This window comes from Prionailurus viverrinus, chromosome E3 (genome assembly GCF_022837055.1).
Source record: "Prionailurus viverrinus isolate Anna chromosome E3, UM_Priviv_1.0, whole genome shotgun sequence".
Classification (NCBI taxonomy): Eukaryota; Metazoa; Chordata; class Mammalia; order Carnivora; family Felidae; genus Prionailurus; species Prionailurus viverrinus.
The window spans coordinates 31,539,069-31,557,557 of NC_062576.1; positions in this window are offsets into that span (position 1 = coordinate 31,539,069).

Consider the following 18,489-nt stretch of genomic DNA (forward strand, 5'->3'; position numbering starts at 1 on the left):
GGAGAATTTTGAATTAAGGTGCACATGGTGAATGAATTTGTAGTTTGGACTTCATATTGGATGGGACGGCCTCACAAGCAGGATGCTGAGCACCTAATGCCTTTCCTGGCATACAGCAGTTCCTCAATTAAACATTACATTCTTCCCCATTAGCCTCGATTGTTCAAAGGGACTTTTCTTTGTGGAATCAAAATATGCCTTCCTAAAACTTGTACGTGTCAAGTTTTATCCACTCATTCATCAACCAATTCACCAAAACCTGGAACTCACCAGAGCAAGACCACCCTTTCCCTGGGGACAGCTGTCTGGGCGTCTGAAGCTAGCTGCCATGCTTTGCCTTAATCTTCTCTCCCCTGAGCTAAACCTCTGTTAATGCCTTCAGACATCAAGACATAGGCCCCCAACCTCACATTATCTGGTGGACCTTTCCAGGATTTTCTCTAGCGTAATAATGTCTTGTTACATAATTTCACCTGCAAACAAGATCACCAAATAACAGGAGCCTAAGCCAGCTTGAGACCATCTTTGCTCTGCAGGTTGTTCGAGGGCCCGGGCTCTTTCTGTTTTGTTCCTCTGCCATCCCTGATGTATTGTTCTTGTCCTTGTGGCCCAAGAAAGTGTCCCCTCCTGGCCACATTTTAGCCAGCAGGATGGGGAAAGAGGAGGACAAGTATCTCTCCCTTGAAAGAAATCGCAAACATGGGGTGCCTGGGTGGCTCATTCGGTTAAGTGTCACATTCTCGATCTCAGCTCACGTCATGATTTCGTGGTTTATGAGTTCGAGCCTTGCATCAGGCTCTGCGCTGACAGCATGGAACCTGCCTGGGATTCTCTCTCTCTCCCCATCTCTGCCCCTCCCTCATTTGCGTGTGCTTGCACTCCCTCTCTCTCTCTCTCTCAAAAATAAATAAATAAACTTAAAAACTGTAAACATCACTGATGCTTATACCCTCTTGGCAAGAACCTAGAAAGCTCTAGAAGGGGGTGGAAGAAGAGGCCAAGGAGGTACAGATGAAAAGAAAGGATGGAAATGGTCCCAGATCCCTCCCGCCAGGTTCTCTTGTTCTTAGGTCCAGAGTCCCTGTCGTGACCAAATGTGGTTGGTGACAGCTGTGAGGCTGATGACCCTATTAGGACACAACGTGGGTTGCTTGGGCTCCACATCATTTGCTGTGATTGCTCTTATAGAGCCAGTCGAAGAGAATCTCCATCTAATGCATCGGTTGCCAGGACGGAGTCCGCGTCCACAGAGGGCGGTTAAGACAATTCACTGGGAAGAACAACAAATAGAAAAGTTCCACTTCCGAAAATCTCATTCTTTGAAAATGCCTCTTCGGGGGTATGTATTAAAAATAGCACAGTATTTTCGAACACATCTCATCGCTTCTAAATTTAAGAAACTTTTTCAAGTTCATGCTCAGAAATCTGCAGACAAGTCCTGTGAGCCAGGACATGGGGAAGCAAGCACTGCATCAAAGAGGCTGACGTCAGAGCCTTGCTCTTCAAGCTGAGGCCCCTCGTAGCCCCCCTCCCCACGCTCCTGACCCTCAGAGATGGCCCAGGTTCTCACGGAGCCCCCTCCTGAAACTCGGATTTCACCATCACAGAGGGGGTGTGTTTGTCTTCCACACCAGTGTTAAAGTGCCCACTTGGCTACTTCAGGGAGTCCAGATGATTTAGCGTAAGAAACAGAAGCTCACCATCCCGCACCAAGTTTCTCTCTAGGCCTTCATGGGCTTTGCATCCAAAGAGTGCCGTCTGTTTCCCGAATGTGTGTGGTCTTTACCTCTGCCTTTCCCTCCCCCACCCCGAGTTTATGGGCAATAATCTTCCTGGAACAAAAACTACAGTCAGATTTCAGTCGTGAAGCACACAGACCTTGGAAGCAAACTACTTAGAACGAGTAGGATACAGGCAGAGGAGAGGCCTTCCTCTCAAAGACTTGGGTGGTTATTGGCATCTTAACAATATTCGCGCACCTTTCAATTGAGAATGAATAAAAGTGCCAGGCACACGGTGAAGTTTGGTGACTTCCCTCCGCATTTACTGTTTCCTTCCATCCAACCGGTGTCGGTTGAGCACCTGTTGTAGGGGGCTAGGGATGTGGAGAGCGATCACAACTCACTGCCTTGTGAGTGTATAGTCTAGTGGGTAAAGGGGAGACTGTAAAGTAGAACAGTGTGTCAGCTGATGGTAACTATTATAGAGAAACAAAGGTGTGTGGGGAAGGCGTGCCTTCTTGAAAGCTCATGTAAAATCTTAACCAGGGTGGTTTGGGAAGGGCTCCCTGGGAGAGTGGCAGTCCAGCAGACTTGAAGGAAGTTGGGGACTGAGCCATTGTGATCCACGGGGTGGACTTAGTCACCTCGGCACTGTGGACGCTCTGTTGGGGGGGGGGGGGACTGTCCTGTGCATCGTAGGATGTGTGGCAACATCCGTGGTCCCTGCTCGCCAGATGACAGCAGCAGATCCCCAGGCGTGGAAGTCAAAGCTTTTTCCTGACCTTCCCAAACTGTCCGCCAGGATGTCGAGAAGTGCTCTGGGGCAGGAGACCGCTGTGTGGAGGACAGAGAAGGTGCCAGGGCAGGAGGGAGGAGGGTTACTGCTGCGTTCAAGAAACAGCAGGGAAGCCAGTGGGGGTGCAGCCAAGGGAAGTGTGGGGACCAGGGAAGGTCGGAGAGACCTTGGACGGCCAGGCCGTTGTACATCACTGTGAATGATGTGCGTGTGGCATATGGGATTGTGTAGTCATGTCTGTTGAGTATACACATTCCGGAGCCTGACTGCTGGACCACAGGTTACCCATAGGTTCAAGTTCAGTAGATCGTTCGTCTTGAGAGTATGTTTACCAAGCTGACCTCCTCCAGCAGGGTAGGAGGATCTCAGCTGTGCCTCATCCTGGCCAACGCTGGGTGTTTCTTCGCTTTGTCACTGGTGGGTTTTGGTGTGTGTGAGTCCTAACTCGTTTCAGTTTTCATCGTTGCCTGATGTTTGTTAGCCCCTTGGGTATCCTCTTTGGTAAAGTGTCTTTTCAGGTGTTTTGGTCCTTTTCTATGGAGTTGCCTGTATTTTTCTTTCTTTCTTTCTTTCTTTCTTTCTTTCTTTCTTTCTTTCTTTCCTTTTCTTTCTTTTCTTCCTCTCTCTTTCTTTCTTCCTCTCTTTCTTTCTTTCTTCCTCTTTCTTTCTTCCTCTTTCTTTCTTCCTCTTTCTCTCTCTTTCTCTCTGTCTCTTTCTCTCTCTTTCTTTCTTTCTTTAGAATTTCTTTATATTCTGGATCTGAGCTTCTAGGGTCTATGAACTGAAAATATCTTCTCCCTCTCCAGAGGTTTGAAGATTATCTGTATTTTTTTTTTCTGTTGCTGCACATAGAATTAGCACAAACTATGGCAGCTTAAACCAGCATGCCTGTATTGGCTCAGTTGTACATTGGGAGTCTAGCATCGTCTGGCCAGGGTGTCTGCTCAGGGGATCCCACAGCCAAATCATGGTGTCCCATGGGTTGCATTCTCCTCTGGAAGATGGCAGGGGGCGAGAATCTCTTTCCTAGCTCCTCCTTGCCACTGGAGTAACTCGGTCCCCTGTTGGCTGTAGGATTGGGGCACCCATTTCCTCGCTGGCTGTGATTAGGGAGCTGTTTGTGTACCCCTCCCACATGGCCACCACCACCTGCAAAGCCAGTGGATGGTATGTCAAATCCTGCTCATGCTTCAAATTTCTGGCTTCCTCTGTCCCCCACCTCTAGAGCCAGGTGTAAGAGGCTTATCTCATAAGGCCAGACCCACCCGATAATCTCCATTTTTAATTGACTCTAAGTCAACTAATTAGGAACCATAACTATATCCGAAAATCCCCTTTTGGCTTCATGTAACATGGGAGTGACAGCCCATCATTTCCTAGGTTCCGTCCACTCTAGAAGGTCACTGGGGTCTTAGCAGTCTGCCCACCACATTACTGAGACTGGTCAGATTGGGGTCAAAGCAACCTTAGCAGAATATACACCAATTGCAAAGGCCCTGAGGTGTGACTGTGACCCCCCACCCCCACCCCAGGAGGTGAGTGTGGCTACGGGAATGAAGGGAGTGTCTCAGGAGACCAGGCCAGGGGGTTGTCAGGCTGGATGTTTCCTGCATTATGCACTTTAGTTAAGAATTTTGGATTTTACTCTGAGAGAAATGGAGGGAGCTAACCAGTGACGTTTTCCAATGGATTTTTTTAGGCTGCTGGGTTGAAAATGATCATCACTGGGTACGGGTGGAAGCAGGGCCGGTTAGGAGGCGAGACCACTAATCCGGGTGGGAGTCCAGGTGGCTTGGAGCAAGCAGGTAACCAAGGAGATGGTGAGAAGGGAGGTACCTCGGCAGCGACTGCTCCCAACTAGGATACATGAGGCAGGAAAGGCAGGAAGGAGTGAGAGGTGATTCCAGCGTCTCTGGCCTCTGCTCGTCTTGAGGACTCGGGGACAGCGAGTGGGGACAGACCAGGGGTGGAGCCCATCTGAGGGGAAGATCAGAAGCTCTGTGTGGACGTGTTAAGTTTGCTATGTCAAGGGGCCACCAAGTGGAGTTGCCAAGTGAGCAGATGGAAACACAAGCTTGGGGGCCCCTGGGCGGCTCAGTCGGTTGAGCATCCGACTTTGGCTCAGGTCATGGCCTCACGGTTCATGAGTTCGAGCCCCACCCCGGGCTCACTGATGGCAGCGTGGAGCCCTCTTTGGCTCCTCTGTCCCCTTCTTTCTGCCCCTCCCCCACTCACCATCTGTCTTTCTCAAACATTCAAAAAAAGAAAACACAAGCCTGGCGTTCAGTGGAGTGGGACGGGCCGTGCACATAAACTGGGGCTGTGTGTCATTCATTCACCTGTGGATTTGTTTGCTTAACAAACATCTGAGTGTGTATGTCCCAGTGGTAGGGATGGAATGGCGCCTCAAGCCAACATGCCCTCTTAAACCTCGCACCTGATTCAGCGTGTAAATGACAGACACATTCATCTGGACCACTGAGGAGAGAAGGTCTTGAGGGGCAATGGCATGGGGACCAGCTGGCAGGCTGTTGGGGCTGTTCCGTTCGAGGCTGATGGGAACTTGGAAGACAACACTGGCACTGGATGGGTCTGGATACCGCCCCCCTTTCTCCTTAGGGCTGCTGTAACCGCCACAGACCTGATGGCTTAAAAGAACAAATTCCTTCTCCAACAATTCTGGAAGCTGGAGGTCCCAAACTGAGGAATCTGCAAAGGCCCCATGCTCCCTCTGAAGGCTCAGGGAAAGAAATTCCTCCCTTGTCCCCCTCCAGCTTCCGGAAGGTGGCTTCTGGCAGTCCTTGGGGCTCCCTGGCATGGGGCTGCCTCGCTTGGACCTCTGCCTCCATTTTCCTGTGCCTTCTCCGGGGGTCCTCTTCTCTCAGAAGGACACCAACCCATTGGATTTAGACCCCCCTAGTCCGGTAGGACTTCATCTTCATTATACCTGCAAAGATCTGTTTCCAAATGAGGCCACGCTCTGAGCCTTGGGTGGACCCGGGTTTTAGGAGGACGCTGATCAACCCGTATGGCTAGATTTTAGGAGGCCAGAGCTGAAGGGATTTGCTGACGCAGAAAATGCAATAGAAGTCAAGTGTGAGTCAAATCCTAGCTTGAACAACTGGGGGAAGGCGCCTTTGACCACGCCATGGGACAACTGGAGGAGAAGCGAGGCTGGGCGGGGGGAGGTGGTCCCCAGGGTTCTGTTTGGGGCACACTGAGTTTGAGATGGCTCTCAGACACTCCCATAGAAGGCTCTGAATGAGTCAACTGGGGAGTCACGGGAGTGTAGACGGTGTCCCAAGCACTGGATCAGATCCCCTGGGGAAGAGGCGGCCACCTGACCTCGGGTCTCTAATGCCGGGAGGGAAGAGGAGAAGAGAACCAGCAGAATTTGTGAGCCTTCAAATATACAGAAGCAGAAACGCGAGTGAGAGTAACCATAAAAAAAAGGGGCGTGGTGAGACCCTGCAGTTGCCCTGAGGTCAGTCAGAATTATGTTCCATGCATTCATGTGCATTGACAAATCAACAATTCATCCAATTCATCTAATTCATTTCATGTGGGACCAGGAAACATGTCCGTATTTCCAAGAACGGAAAAGCTATTCCGTTAGCCTCAGGAAATTTCCAGCCTCTGGTTAATGGAGGTTTTGTGTTCCTCGTCCAGCATCACTAGTCACCCCCTAACTTCCCAGGAGAAGTTATTCTGCATCCGACAAAGAATGCTCTTGGAACAAAATGCAGGGAGCCGTCTGGAGGAGTGTGGGCATGAAGCTGAATGAGGGCTCGTGGTCCCATATCTCAAGGTCAACTATGTTCCAGCAACGGGGATGCAATGGTGCATAACCCCAGCACAGTCCCTTCCTTCTAGAGCAGTGGTGGCCGCCATTACAAGTAAGCAGACTTATTGGTGTCAAAGTACATATATGCTACAGGGTTTATAAGACAACGATGGAGAGGGGGCTGGGAAGTGGGGGAAGGCTTCTCTGGGAAAGTGATGTTGAAGATACAAAGGAGGAAGGGGCCAGGCAGGAAGAGCGATCCAGGCAGTGGGACTGACCTGTGCAAAGGGACTGGGGTAGGTGAGGGCTTGGCATACTTGAGTCATGAGAAGAAGAGGAGAAAAATGCACAATTGTGTTTAGACAACTAGGCTGGGGCCAGAGTATGAACACAGGGGACTGAAGAGGGGTGCGTGCACCAGGGAGGATTTGTAGGAACAGTGATCACAGGTTCAGAGGGTCCCCCGGATGCCAACATGGCTCTCGAGTTTCTAGGCCCAGGTTTCAGTCCTGGCCTCACCCCTTGCCATCTGCGCGACCTTGGGCAAGCCCCTAACCTGTCTGATCACAGGGATCTTGCCTGGGAGAGGGGATGTAGAGGTATTTGGAGATGAATGTGAGGGGCATAGCATGTGCCCAGCATGGAGAGATTGCTCTGTCCTTGTCACATGGGGCATGGCCGAGTCCTCAGAAAGGAAGGGGCAAGAGCAGAGGGGGGTTGGTCACCCAGGCCCTAAAACCCGGGGTTCATTAGCTTCTGAGCCCAGCCCCTCCGTCACATGCCTGAGAGCCAGCCAAATCCAACTGCTGAACGTCTCTCCTCCCAGTCACCAGCTCTTCAGGCTCTTATCCTGGTGCTCCTGTTCCACCCTAGCCCCACGCAGCCCCTGACCCTGACCCGTTCACCCTCCCACCTTCTGAAACATCCGAAGAGTATCTGCTGGACACCTGCTCTGTCTAGGTGACTTGCCTACTGAACTTGGCGAGTTTCCAGCCACCTCGGCTGGGTATCTGCTCACCTGGAGACTCCTCCCAGTGGCCGCCCCCGTTCTGGCCCCTCAGGCCCTCTCCCCTCCCTACAGGTGGGTGTGGGGTGGAGGGTTGAGGCATCCCCTGTGACCACATGTGGAAGAAGTCTTTACTCCAAGCCTTGTGATGATGCAAGGATATGTTGAGGACCCCTGCACCTGCACAGGGGCATGCGAGACCTTGGGGATCAGAGTCCGGATCCCTCCCCTTGTGGCTTAATCTTCCTGGGCTTGATTCGGTTTTTAGGCTGAGGATGCTGAGTCCCACCACACGGGGCTGCTCAGAGTGTTAAATGGGAAGGCGCAGAGAAAGCCTTTGCTCAGAGCAGGAAACAGACCCTGCCTGCTGGTAAGGCAGGTTACAGCTGGGGTACAGTGATCTCTGCAATCGGGAAGACGAGGGCTGGAATCCCCGATGACCCACTCACTAGCTGTGTGACCTTGGGACAGGTGCTCAAACCATCTGAGCCTCACGTGTTCGTCTGTAAAATGGGAATAATTGCGACTACCTCAGCTATTTTGGGGAGGATTAAATGAAACAGTCCACATTCGATCCTAAGAATGGGGTGTGGCACATGGCACCCAGTATAGTACAATTACTAGAGTGAGCTAGACAAAAAAGCCAAGATCTTTTGAAGCCCTGAAGACCTTGCAGCTGGGGGGACAAAAGAATGGTCAGTTCAAATCTGCAAGCCGACTTGGTCCTTGTTGAGTTTTTGGCCTCTGGTTGTGCACATGCTGTTCCCTCGTCCTGACTACTCTTCCCCTTGTTTGTGCTAGATTAGCTGCTGCTTCTTCCCCTTTGGGCCTCAGCTTAAATACTGCCACCAAAGAGCCTTTCCGTGTCCCGGCTTAAATCCTCCCCGTGTCACGTGAGTGTAAAGCAACCATGCACCTGGGGAGAAATGTGCAGGTTTGGGACCCAGCCGTGCGCTAATCCTGCTTCCTATCCCAGCTCTTCAGCCCCAGTACCCGGGGGCCACCCCACCCAGGGAGCATGGCCTGTGGGCATCGAGGCAGCCCTTGGCCTTGGGGCGTTTTTCACCCCCACCCCACCACGTGCCAATCTCATGTAAATGGTGCTTGGATGGAGTTGGTCAGGTTCAAGACCAAATAGAATCCCTTTCCCATAACCCCCATTGCCCCTGCAGGGCCCCAGATGTCTTGCAACCTACTGGTCCCTGACCAGAAGAGCATATGAATAGGGAATAGAAACACATGGGACCTTTAGGAGGACCCCCCTCCAGGAAACGTGGCCACACAGCCTTGGAACGGGTGCCTCTGGGGGAGAAGGAGTCATGAGGGCCTTCCAACTCGCAGCCTCAGTCTCCCTGATGCAAATATTCTTAGACTCTGCAGCAGTGCCGCTTACTGTGGACTTAATCTCCTTGTGCCTCTGTTTGCCCATTGGCAAGATGGGGGTAGTAATGGTGCCTGTCTTGCTGGGGCGTGGTGGGCACTGAATGGTTTATGCAGAGGCTCAGTGCCCAGTCAGGATCTCACAGGCGTGCAGTGGATGTTGGTGCCCAAAGCTGGTCCTTTCCTCCCCACTGCTGGGATATCTGCTGCCTGTGTTCTCCAGCGTGTGCCCAGGTCTGGGGAAGGGGTGTTGAGGGAGCTGGTCGCAGATGCACATGGTCAGGCTCAATCAGCCAGCCGGGGTCAGGGTGCTGGGGGCTGGCCTCGGCATCTGAGCGATGGTAATGCCCACTTGAGATGTCCCTCCAGCCCTGAGACCGGGGTGCTGGGGTTTTTGCGCATGATGGATGGGAGACAGGAAGCTGAGGGCCTGATGCCCAGGACTCAAGGGTGAGACCCCTTGGGGCTGCTGCTGCTTCAAGGGGCTGGGAGCTGGACCCCCACTACTGGCAGGGTCTTCCCTGTCACAGCCTAGAGTGGATTGAGCTCTGGTGTCCCTTTAATGGATGAGGAAACAGAGGCTGGGGTGTGGGTGCCTGACCTGAGGCTCTACAGCTGATCTGTTGCAAACTCCCGTCTTTTTGATTTTAAAGCTCTTTACTTTTAACATGTGTTTTTACAGTGGTGAAACATAACAAAACTGTATTAGCCACTTTTGTTAATGCTTACTTTTTAGGCCAACAGATTGCAAGTAGGGGAGGGGCAGAGGGAGGGGGAGACAGAGAATCAGAAGCAGGCTCCAGGCTCTGAGCGGTCAGCACAGAGCCTGACCGGGGGCTCGAACTCACGAACCAGGAGATCATGACTGAGCCAAAGTGGGACGCTTAACCGACTGAGCCACCCAGGCGCCCCTTAACCACTTTAAAGCATACCGTTCAGTAGTGTTAAATAAACCTGTTAGGTAAAAGTGTCCCACCCTTCCCTCTCCAAAGGCTCCCCACCCTGCACAAAGTGTCCTCTGTGTTGTTAGAGGATGACTCCCATCCCTTCCCCCCAGCCCGGGGCAACCTTGTGCTTCCTGTCTCTGATTTTTGACTACATGTCTCACCGTAGGTACAAGATGCGCTAGCCAGAGCACTTCTGTGCGTAGGACCATGTTGAAGACAAGTGGCGAAATTAGGCACTTTTGTCTTGCTTCTCATCTTAGAGGGAAAGTGGTCAGTCTTTCACCATTAAGTAAATATGAGGGTTACTGTGGATTTCGCATATATGGCTTTTATTATGTGGAGGCAGTTTCCTTTATTTTCAGTTTATTGAGTTTTTTATGTTTATTTTTGGGAGAGGGCAAGTGGGGGAAGGGCGGCGAGAGACGGGGACAGAGGATCCAAAGTGGGCTCGGCATTGACAGCAGTGAGCCCGGTGTGGGGCTGGAACTCACAAACTGTGAGATCACGAGCTGAGCCTGACTCTCAAGGTCACGAGCCTGACTCTGAAGGAAATGAGCCACCCAGGCGCTCCGATTGAGTGTTGATATCAAGAAAGGTGTGTTGAATTTTGTCAAACATTTTTTCTGCACCTGTTGAGACGATCCCGTGGTTTTTTTTCCTTTCATTCTGTTGATGTGGCACATTACGTTGATCTGTTTTTATATGCTGAACCATTCCTGCATTCGAGGAATAAATACTATTTGGTCATGGTATATAGTTCTCTTAATATGCTGCTGAATGTTTGCTAGTATTTTCTTGAGGAATTTTACATCAATGTTCACTAGGGATGATGGTCTGTAGTTTTGTTTTATAGTGTCTTTATCTTGGTTTCACGGCAATGCTAGCCTCATAGAATGAGTTAGGAAGTGTTCTCAATTTTTGGGAAAAAGATGGAGATTTGGCATTATTCCTTAAAATTTCACCAGAATTCACTAGTGAAGGCATTGGGTACAGGCCTTTCCACTGTCAGACTTTTGGTCACTGATTCAGTCTCCTTACTGGTTATAGGTCTCTTCAGATTTTCTATTGGGGGTTCAGTCTTCGTAGGTTTTTTTTTTTTCTTCCAAGTTTTTACTTAAATTCTAGTTAACATACACTGTAACATTAGTTTCAGGGGTAGAATTTAGTGATTCAGGGTTTTGTGTTTCTAAGAATTTGTCTGTTACATGTAGGTTATTCAGCATCTGGCATGCAGTTGTTCACAGCACTCTCATTATCCTTTTTATTTCTAAGGAATCCATAATACCATCCACATTTTCACTTCTGATTTGAGCAAGTTGTGTCCCCCCACCCCCTTAGCTTTGGGTTCACTTTGTCCTTTTTCTAGTTCCTTAAAGGTCTAAAGTTAGGTTGATTTTAGATTTTATTTTTTAATGTGAGCATATAGCTATGAATTTCCTCCATAGCACTGGTTTTGCTGCCCCGGAAGTTTAAGTATTTTGTATTTTCATTTGGCTCAAAGTAGTTCTTTTTAATATAACTTGTCAAATTGGCTAACATACAATGAGTACAGTGTGTTCTTGGTTTTGGGGGTAGATTCCCGTGATTCATTGCTTCCATACAACAGCCAATGCTCATCCCAACAGGTGCCCTCCTCAATGCTCAACCCCCATTATCCCTCTCCCCCACCCCCATCAACCCTCAGTTTGTTCTGTTTAAAAGTCTCTTATGTTTGCCTCCCTCCCTCTCTGTAACTTTTCCCCCCCCTTCCCCCATGGTCTTCTGTTAAGTTTCTCAATTTCCACCTATGTGTGAAAACATGTATCTGTCTTCCTTTGACTGACTTATTTCACTCAGCATAATACCTTCCAGTTCCATCCACATTGCTGCAAATGGCATGATTTCATTCTTTCTCATTGCCAAGTAGTATTCCTTTGTATATATAAACCACATCTTCTTTATCCATTCATCAGTTGATGGACACTTAGGCTCTTTCCACCATTTGGCTATTGTTGAAAGCATTGCTATAAACATTGGGGCACATGTGCCCCTAGGCATCAGAACTCCTGTATCCCTTGGGTAAGTTCCTAGTAGTGCTATTGTTGGGTCACAGGGTAGATCTATTTTTAATTTTTTGAGGAACCTCCACGCTGTTTTCCAGAGTGGCTGCACCAGTTTGCATTCTCACCAACAGTGCAAGGGGGTTCCCATTTCTCTACATCCTCGCCAGCATCTATAGTCTCCTGATTTGCTCATTTTAGCCACTCTGACCTGTGTGAGGAGGTTATCTCAGTGTGGTTTTGATTTGCATTTCCCTGATGATGAGTGATGTTGAGCATCTTTTCATGTGCCTGTTGGCCATCTAGATGTCTTCTTTGGCAAAGTGGCTATTCATGTCTTATGCCCATTTCTTCACTGGATTATTTGTTTTTTGGGTGTTGAATTTCCTAAGTTCTTTATAGATTTTGAATACCAGCTTTTTATCTGATATGTCATTTGCAAATATCTTTTCCCATCCTGTCAGGTGCCTTTTAGTTTTGTTGGTTGTTTCCTTTGCAGTGCAGAAGCTTTTTATCTTCATGAGGTCCCAATAATTCACTTTTGCTTTTAATTCCCTTGACTTTGGAGACGTGATGAGCAAGAAATTGCTGCGGCTGAGGTCAAAGAGGTTGTTGCCTGTTTTCTCCTCTGGGTTTTTGATGGTTTCCTGTCTCACATTTAGGTCTTTCATCCATTTTGAGTTTATTTTTGTGTCTGGTGTAAGCAACTGGTCCAGTTTCATTCTTCTGCATGTTGCTGTCCAGATCTCCCACCACCATTTGCTAAAGAGACTTTTTTCCATTGGATATTCTTTCCTGCTTTGTCAAAGATGAGTTGGCCATACTTTTGTGGGTCTAGTTCTGGGGTTTCTATTCTATTCCATTGGTCTATGTGTCTGTGTTTGTGCCAATACCATGCTATCTTGATGATGACAGCTTTGTAGTAGAGGCTAAAGTCTGGGATTGTGATGCCTCCTGCTTTGGTTTTCTTCTTTAATATTAATTTGGATATTCGGGGTCTTTTGTGGTTCCATACAAATTTTAGGATTGTTTCTTCTAGCTTTGAGAAGAATGCTGATGGAATTTTGATTGGGATTGCATTGAATGTGTAGATTGCTTTGGGGAGTATTGACATTTTAACAATATTTATTCTTCCAATCCATGAGCATGGAAAGTTTTTCCATTTTTTTTGTGTTTTCTTCAATTTCCTTCATAAGGTTTCTATAGTTTTCAGCATACAGATCTTTTACATCATTGGTTAGGTTTATTCCTAGGTATTTTATGGTCTTGGTTGCAATTGTAAATGGGATAAGTTTCTTTATTTCTTTTTCTGTTGCTTCATTACTGGGTATATAAAAATGCAACCGAATTCTGTACAATGATTTTTACCCCATGACTTTGCTGAATTCATGTATCAGTTCTAGCAGCCTTTTCATGGAGTCTTTCAGGTTTTCCATGTAGAGTATCATGTCGTCCATAAAAAGTGAAAGTTTGACTTCTTCTATGCCCATTTGGATGCCTTTTATTTCCTTTTGCTATCTGACTGCTGATGCTAGGACTTCCAATACTATGTTAAACAACTGCAGTGAGAGTGGACATCCCTGTCTTGTTCCCATCTCAGGGGGAAAGCTCTCAGTATTTCCCCAGTGAGGATGATATTAGTTGTGGGCTTTTCATATATGGCTTTTATGATGTTTAAGTACGTTCCTTCTATCCCAAGTTTCTTGAGAGTTTTTATCAAGAAAGGGTGCCATATTTTGTCAAATGCTTTTGCTGCATCGATTGACAGGATCATATGGTTCTTCTCCTTTCTTTTTTAATGTGATGAATCACATTGATCGGTTTGGGAATAATGAACCAGCCCTGCAACCCGGGAATGAATCCCACTCGATCATGGTGAATAATTCTTTTTATATGTCATTGAATTCGATTTGCTAGTACTTGTTGAGAATTTTTGCATCCATGTTCATCAGGGATATTGGCCTGTAGTTCTCCTTTTTTGTGGGGTCCCTGTCTGGTTTGGGAATCAAAGTAATGCTGGCTTCATAGAATGAGTCCACAAGTTTTCTTTACATATTGGAACAGCATGAGAAGGACTGGTATTAACTGGTAGAATTCCCCTGTAAAGCCATCTGACCCAGGACTCTTATTTGTTGGGAGATTTTTTTTTTTAACGTTTATTTATTTTTGGGACAGAGAGAGACAGAGCATGAACGGGGGAGGGGCAGAGAGAGAGGGAGACACAGAATCGGAAACAGGCTCCAGGTTCTGAGCCGTCAGCCCAGAGCCCGACGCGGGGCTCGAACTCACGGACCGTGAGATCGTGACCTGAGCTGAAGTCGGATGCCCAACTGACTGAGCCACCCAGGCGCTCCTTGTTGGGAGATTTTTTTTTTTTTAATTTTTTTTTTCAACGTTTTTATTTTATTTTTGGGACAGAGAGAGACAGAGCATGAACGGGGGAGGGGCAGAGAGAGAGGGAGACACAGAATCGGAAACAGGCTCCAGGCTCTGAGCCATCAGCCCAGAGCCCGACGCGGGGCTCGAACTCACAGACCGTGAGATCGTGACCTGGCTGAAGTCGGACGCTCAACCGACTGCGCCACCCAGGCGCCCCGGGAGATTTTTGATAAAGGATTTAATTTCTTCACTAGTTATGGGTCTGTTCAAATTTTCTATTTCCTCCAGTTTGAGTTTTGGTAGTGTGTGGGTGTTTAGGAATTTGTCAATTTCTCCCAGGTTGTCCAGTATGTTGGCATAAAATTTTTCATAGTATTCTTTGATAACCATATTTCTGAGGGGTTGTTTGTGATAAGTCCAATTTCATTCTTGATTTTATCTATTTGGGTCCTCTCTCTTTTTGACAAGTCTGGCTAGGGGTTAATCAATTTTGTTTTTCAAAAACCTAGCTCTTAGTTTCATTGATCTGTTTTACTGTTTTTCGGATTCTATATTGTTTATTTCTGCTCTAATCTTTTATTTTCTTTTTTACAAAAAATTTTTTACATTTATTTATTTGTTGATAGAGACAAAGCACAAGAGGGCGAGGGGCAGAGAGAGAAGGAGACACAGAATCTGAAGCAGGCTGCAGGCTCTGAGCTGTCAGCACAGAGCCTGACGTGGGGCTCGAACTCAGAAACTGCGAGATCATGACCTGAACCAAAGTGAGACGCTCAACTGACTGAGCCACCCGGACCCCCTCTGCTCTAATCTTTATTATTTCTCTTCTTCTGCTGGCCTTGGAGTTTCTTTGGTGTTCTGCTTCTAATCCTTTAGGTGTGCTGTTAGATTTTGTATTTGGGATTTTTCTTGAGACAGGTCTGAACTGCAATGTATTTTCCTCTTAGGACTGCATTTTGTTGCATTCCAAAGGGTTTGAACAGTCATGTTTTCAGTTTCATTTCTTTTCACATATTTTTAAATTTCTTGTTTAATTACCTGGTTGACCCATTCATTCTTTAGTAGGATGTTCTTTAACCTCCATGCATTTGGAGGTTTTCTTGTGGTTGATTTCAAGTTTCATAGCATTGTGATCTCAAAATGTGCATAGTATGATTTCAGTTCTTTTATATTTATTGAGGGCTGTTTTGTGATCCAGTATGTGATCTTTCTTGGAGAATGTTCCATGTGCAGTCAAGAAGAATGTGTATTCTGCTGCTTTTGGATGAAAAGTTGTGAATATATCTGTCAAGTCCATCTGGTCCAGTGCATCATTCAGGGTCATTGTTTCCTTATTGATTTTCTGCCTAGATGATCTGTCCATTGTTGTAAGTGGAGTATTAAAGTCACCTGGCAATTACCACATTTTTACAATAAGATTGCTTATGTTTGTGATTATTTTATATATTTGGGTGCTACAAATTGGGTTCATAAACATTTATAATTGTTAGCTTTTCTTGATGGATAGACCCCATAATGATGATATAATACCTTTCTTCATTTCTTGTTACAGCCTTGAGTTTAAAATCTAGTTTGTATGATACAGGTATGGCTACTCCAGCTTTCTTTTGACTTCCAGTAGCATGATAGATGGTTCTCCATCCCCTCACTTTCAATCTGAAGGTGTCCTCAGGTCTAAAATGGGACAGAAAATAGATGGGTCTTTTTTTTTTATGCATTCTGATAACCTCTGTCTTTTGATTGGAGCAATGAGTCCATTTACATTCAGGGTTATTGAAAGATATGGATTTAGTGTCACTATGTTATCTGTAGGTTTCATGCTTGTAGCAATGTTTCTGGTCCTTTGCGGTCTTTGGAATATTGCACTCACAGAGTCCCCTTCGGATCTCTTATAGGGCTAGTTTAGTGGTGATGAACTCCTTCAGTTTTCTTGGTTGGGGGGGGAACCTGTGTATCTCCTTCTATTTTGAATGACAGCCTGCTGGATAAAGGATTCTTGGCTGAATATTTTTCCTATTCAGCACATTGAATATTTCCTGTCACTCCCTTCTGGCCTGCTAAGTTTCTGTGCATAGGTCTGCTACTACCCTTATGTGTCTTTCCTCGTAGGTGAATGCCCGTTTGTCCCTAGTTGCTTTCAGAATTCTCTCCTTATCTTTGCATTTTGCTAGTTTCACTATGATATGTCATGCAGAGGATGGATGCAAGTTACATCCGAAGGGAGTTCTCTGTGCCTCTTGGATTTCATTGTCTGTTTCCTTCCCTGCAGAGAGCTTCACATTGAAGCCCACATTGTCACCAGGCAGGGCCTCAGCCAGGGCCCCATGGTGCATCTCTATAGACTTGACTTCCATGGTAGTGTTACAGGAGGCGGTGGTCACCACCGTGCCTAGCCTGAGGAAGCCTGTTTCTACCTGGCCCATGGGCATGGTGCCAATGTCCCCAATCTTATATATAACCACAGGGGCTTGTTCACAGGGAGGGCAGGGGGCATTATGGAGTCCAGCGCTTCTAGCAGGGTCATGCCCACCACGTTTCCTTCCTTCTTGGTGATTTTCCAGCCTCCGAACCAGGACATCTTGTTGCTGGGTTCTATCATGCTGTCCCCATGCCAGCCCAAGATGGGCACGAAGGTGACAGCTTCAGAGTTGAAACTGATCTTCTTGACTTAGGCCTTCGTCTCCTTACTGATGTTCTTGAAGCGTGCACGACTGTAAGGAGGCTCGTGATGTCCGTTGTACTGACTGCCACAATGAGCTGCTTCACATCCAGTGTATAGGCCAGCAGAACATGCTCACGGGTCAGCCCTTTATTGGAGATGCCAGGCTCAAACTCAGCTACACCACTTGCCACAATCAGCACAGCGCAGTCTGTGAGGTGACTGATCATGTTCTTGATAAAGTCATGGTGACCTGGGGCATCGATGATGGTGAGGTGTAGTATTTCTTGGTCTCAAACTTCCACAGGGAGATGTCAGTGCTTCCTGCTCTGCCTTCAGCTTGTCCAGCACCCAGGCATACTTGAAGAAAAGTAGAAAAAAATAGAAAACAAAAAGAAAAAAAATATGTAAGAATTAAATCTCTGTATCACAGATAAGGAGATGTAAGAATTAGTACCAAGTTGTTTGATAGAAATCGACCTGGATTGCTCTGGTCTGAACTCAGATCACACAGGACTGTAATTGTTGAACAAATGAAACTTTGCTGAACCATCGGGATGTTCTGATCCAACATCAAGGTTGTAAACCGTATTGTCAATATTGACTCTAAAATAGGGTTGCACTATTATCTTTAGGGTAACTTGTTCTGTTGATTAAGTATTTTGGATCAGTAAGTGATGTTGCACTTTTGACTGCTAAGTCTAAATCTAAGTCCCTCGGAGGTTATTTTATTCTCCGAGGTCACCCCAACCTAAATTGTTGGCCCATGGGGAGGTCTGTGGTCCCTATTGGTTGTACTGGTGTAGTCTCTTTGGGCCAGTGAATTAATGCTCTATAGAGTGCAGTTTCATGGATTAGAAGTAAGAGACAGTAAAACCCTCGTGTGGCCATTCATAGGAGTTCCTATTTAGGGAACAAGTGATTATGCGACCTTTGTACGGTCAGGATACCATGGCCGTGTAACGAATGTCCCTGGGCAGGCAGTGCCTCTAATACTAGAAATGCTAGAGGTGATGTTATTGGTAAACAGGTGGGGTCTGTGTTTGTGGAGTCCCTTTTACTTCTTTTAATCTTTCTTTGATTGCATACCTGTATTGGTCGACAACTGGTTTGATACTTATAGTTATTTTTATCTTCTTGTTAACTATCATTGGTTATCAGCCCTGATATAAGCTTATGCAAGGAGAAACATTTCTTGTTACTCATACTAGCATTATTGCTTCTATTGTTCAATTAACCCAGTATTAAGTTAGGAATTCATTGCATATTTTTGGTATTAAGACCTTATGATCATATACCAATGCCTGAGCCCTACTAATAGTTTTGATCGCCACATCCCTCAGAGCTGCCTACAGCACACGAATCATAATTCTTCTCCCTTCTAGAACAGCCTCGTTTCAATTCCTTACTGGAATTGGCCTATCTGGCACAGCCTTCTCCAGCCTCCAGGGTCAGCAGCGCCACAGAGGAGACCCTACCCCCACCTGTGTGGTTCAGAGTAGGTCCCGGGTCCTGTTCTTCCCTCCCCAGGCCCAGCTATTACTTCATGGTACCTAACACAGGCTGTACTTACCTGGATGGCTGACTTAGAAAATCTTCATTCTTCATGGTCTCACCTTGAACACAAATGCAAGATGGTGCTGGGGGGGGGGGTGTGTGTGCCTCTGTCATGTCCTCTGCTCTATGCCCACGCCTGGTATACACTGGGTGCCCAGTAATGGTCTAGGTGAATAGGAACCTTCAATGAGGGATTTTGTGTATGGTATTTTGATTCTACA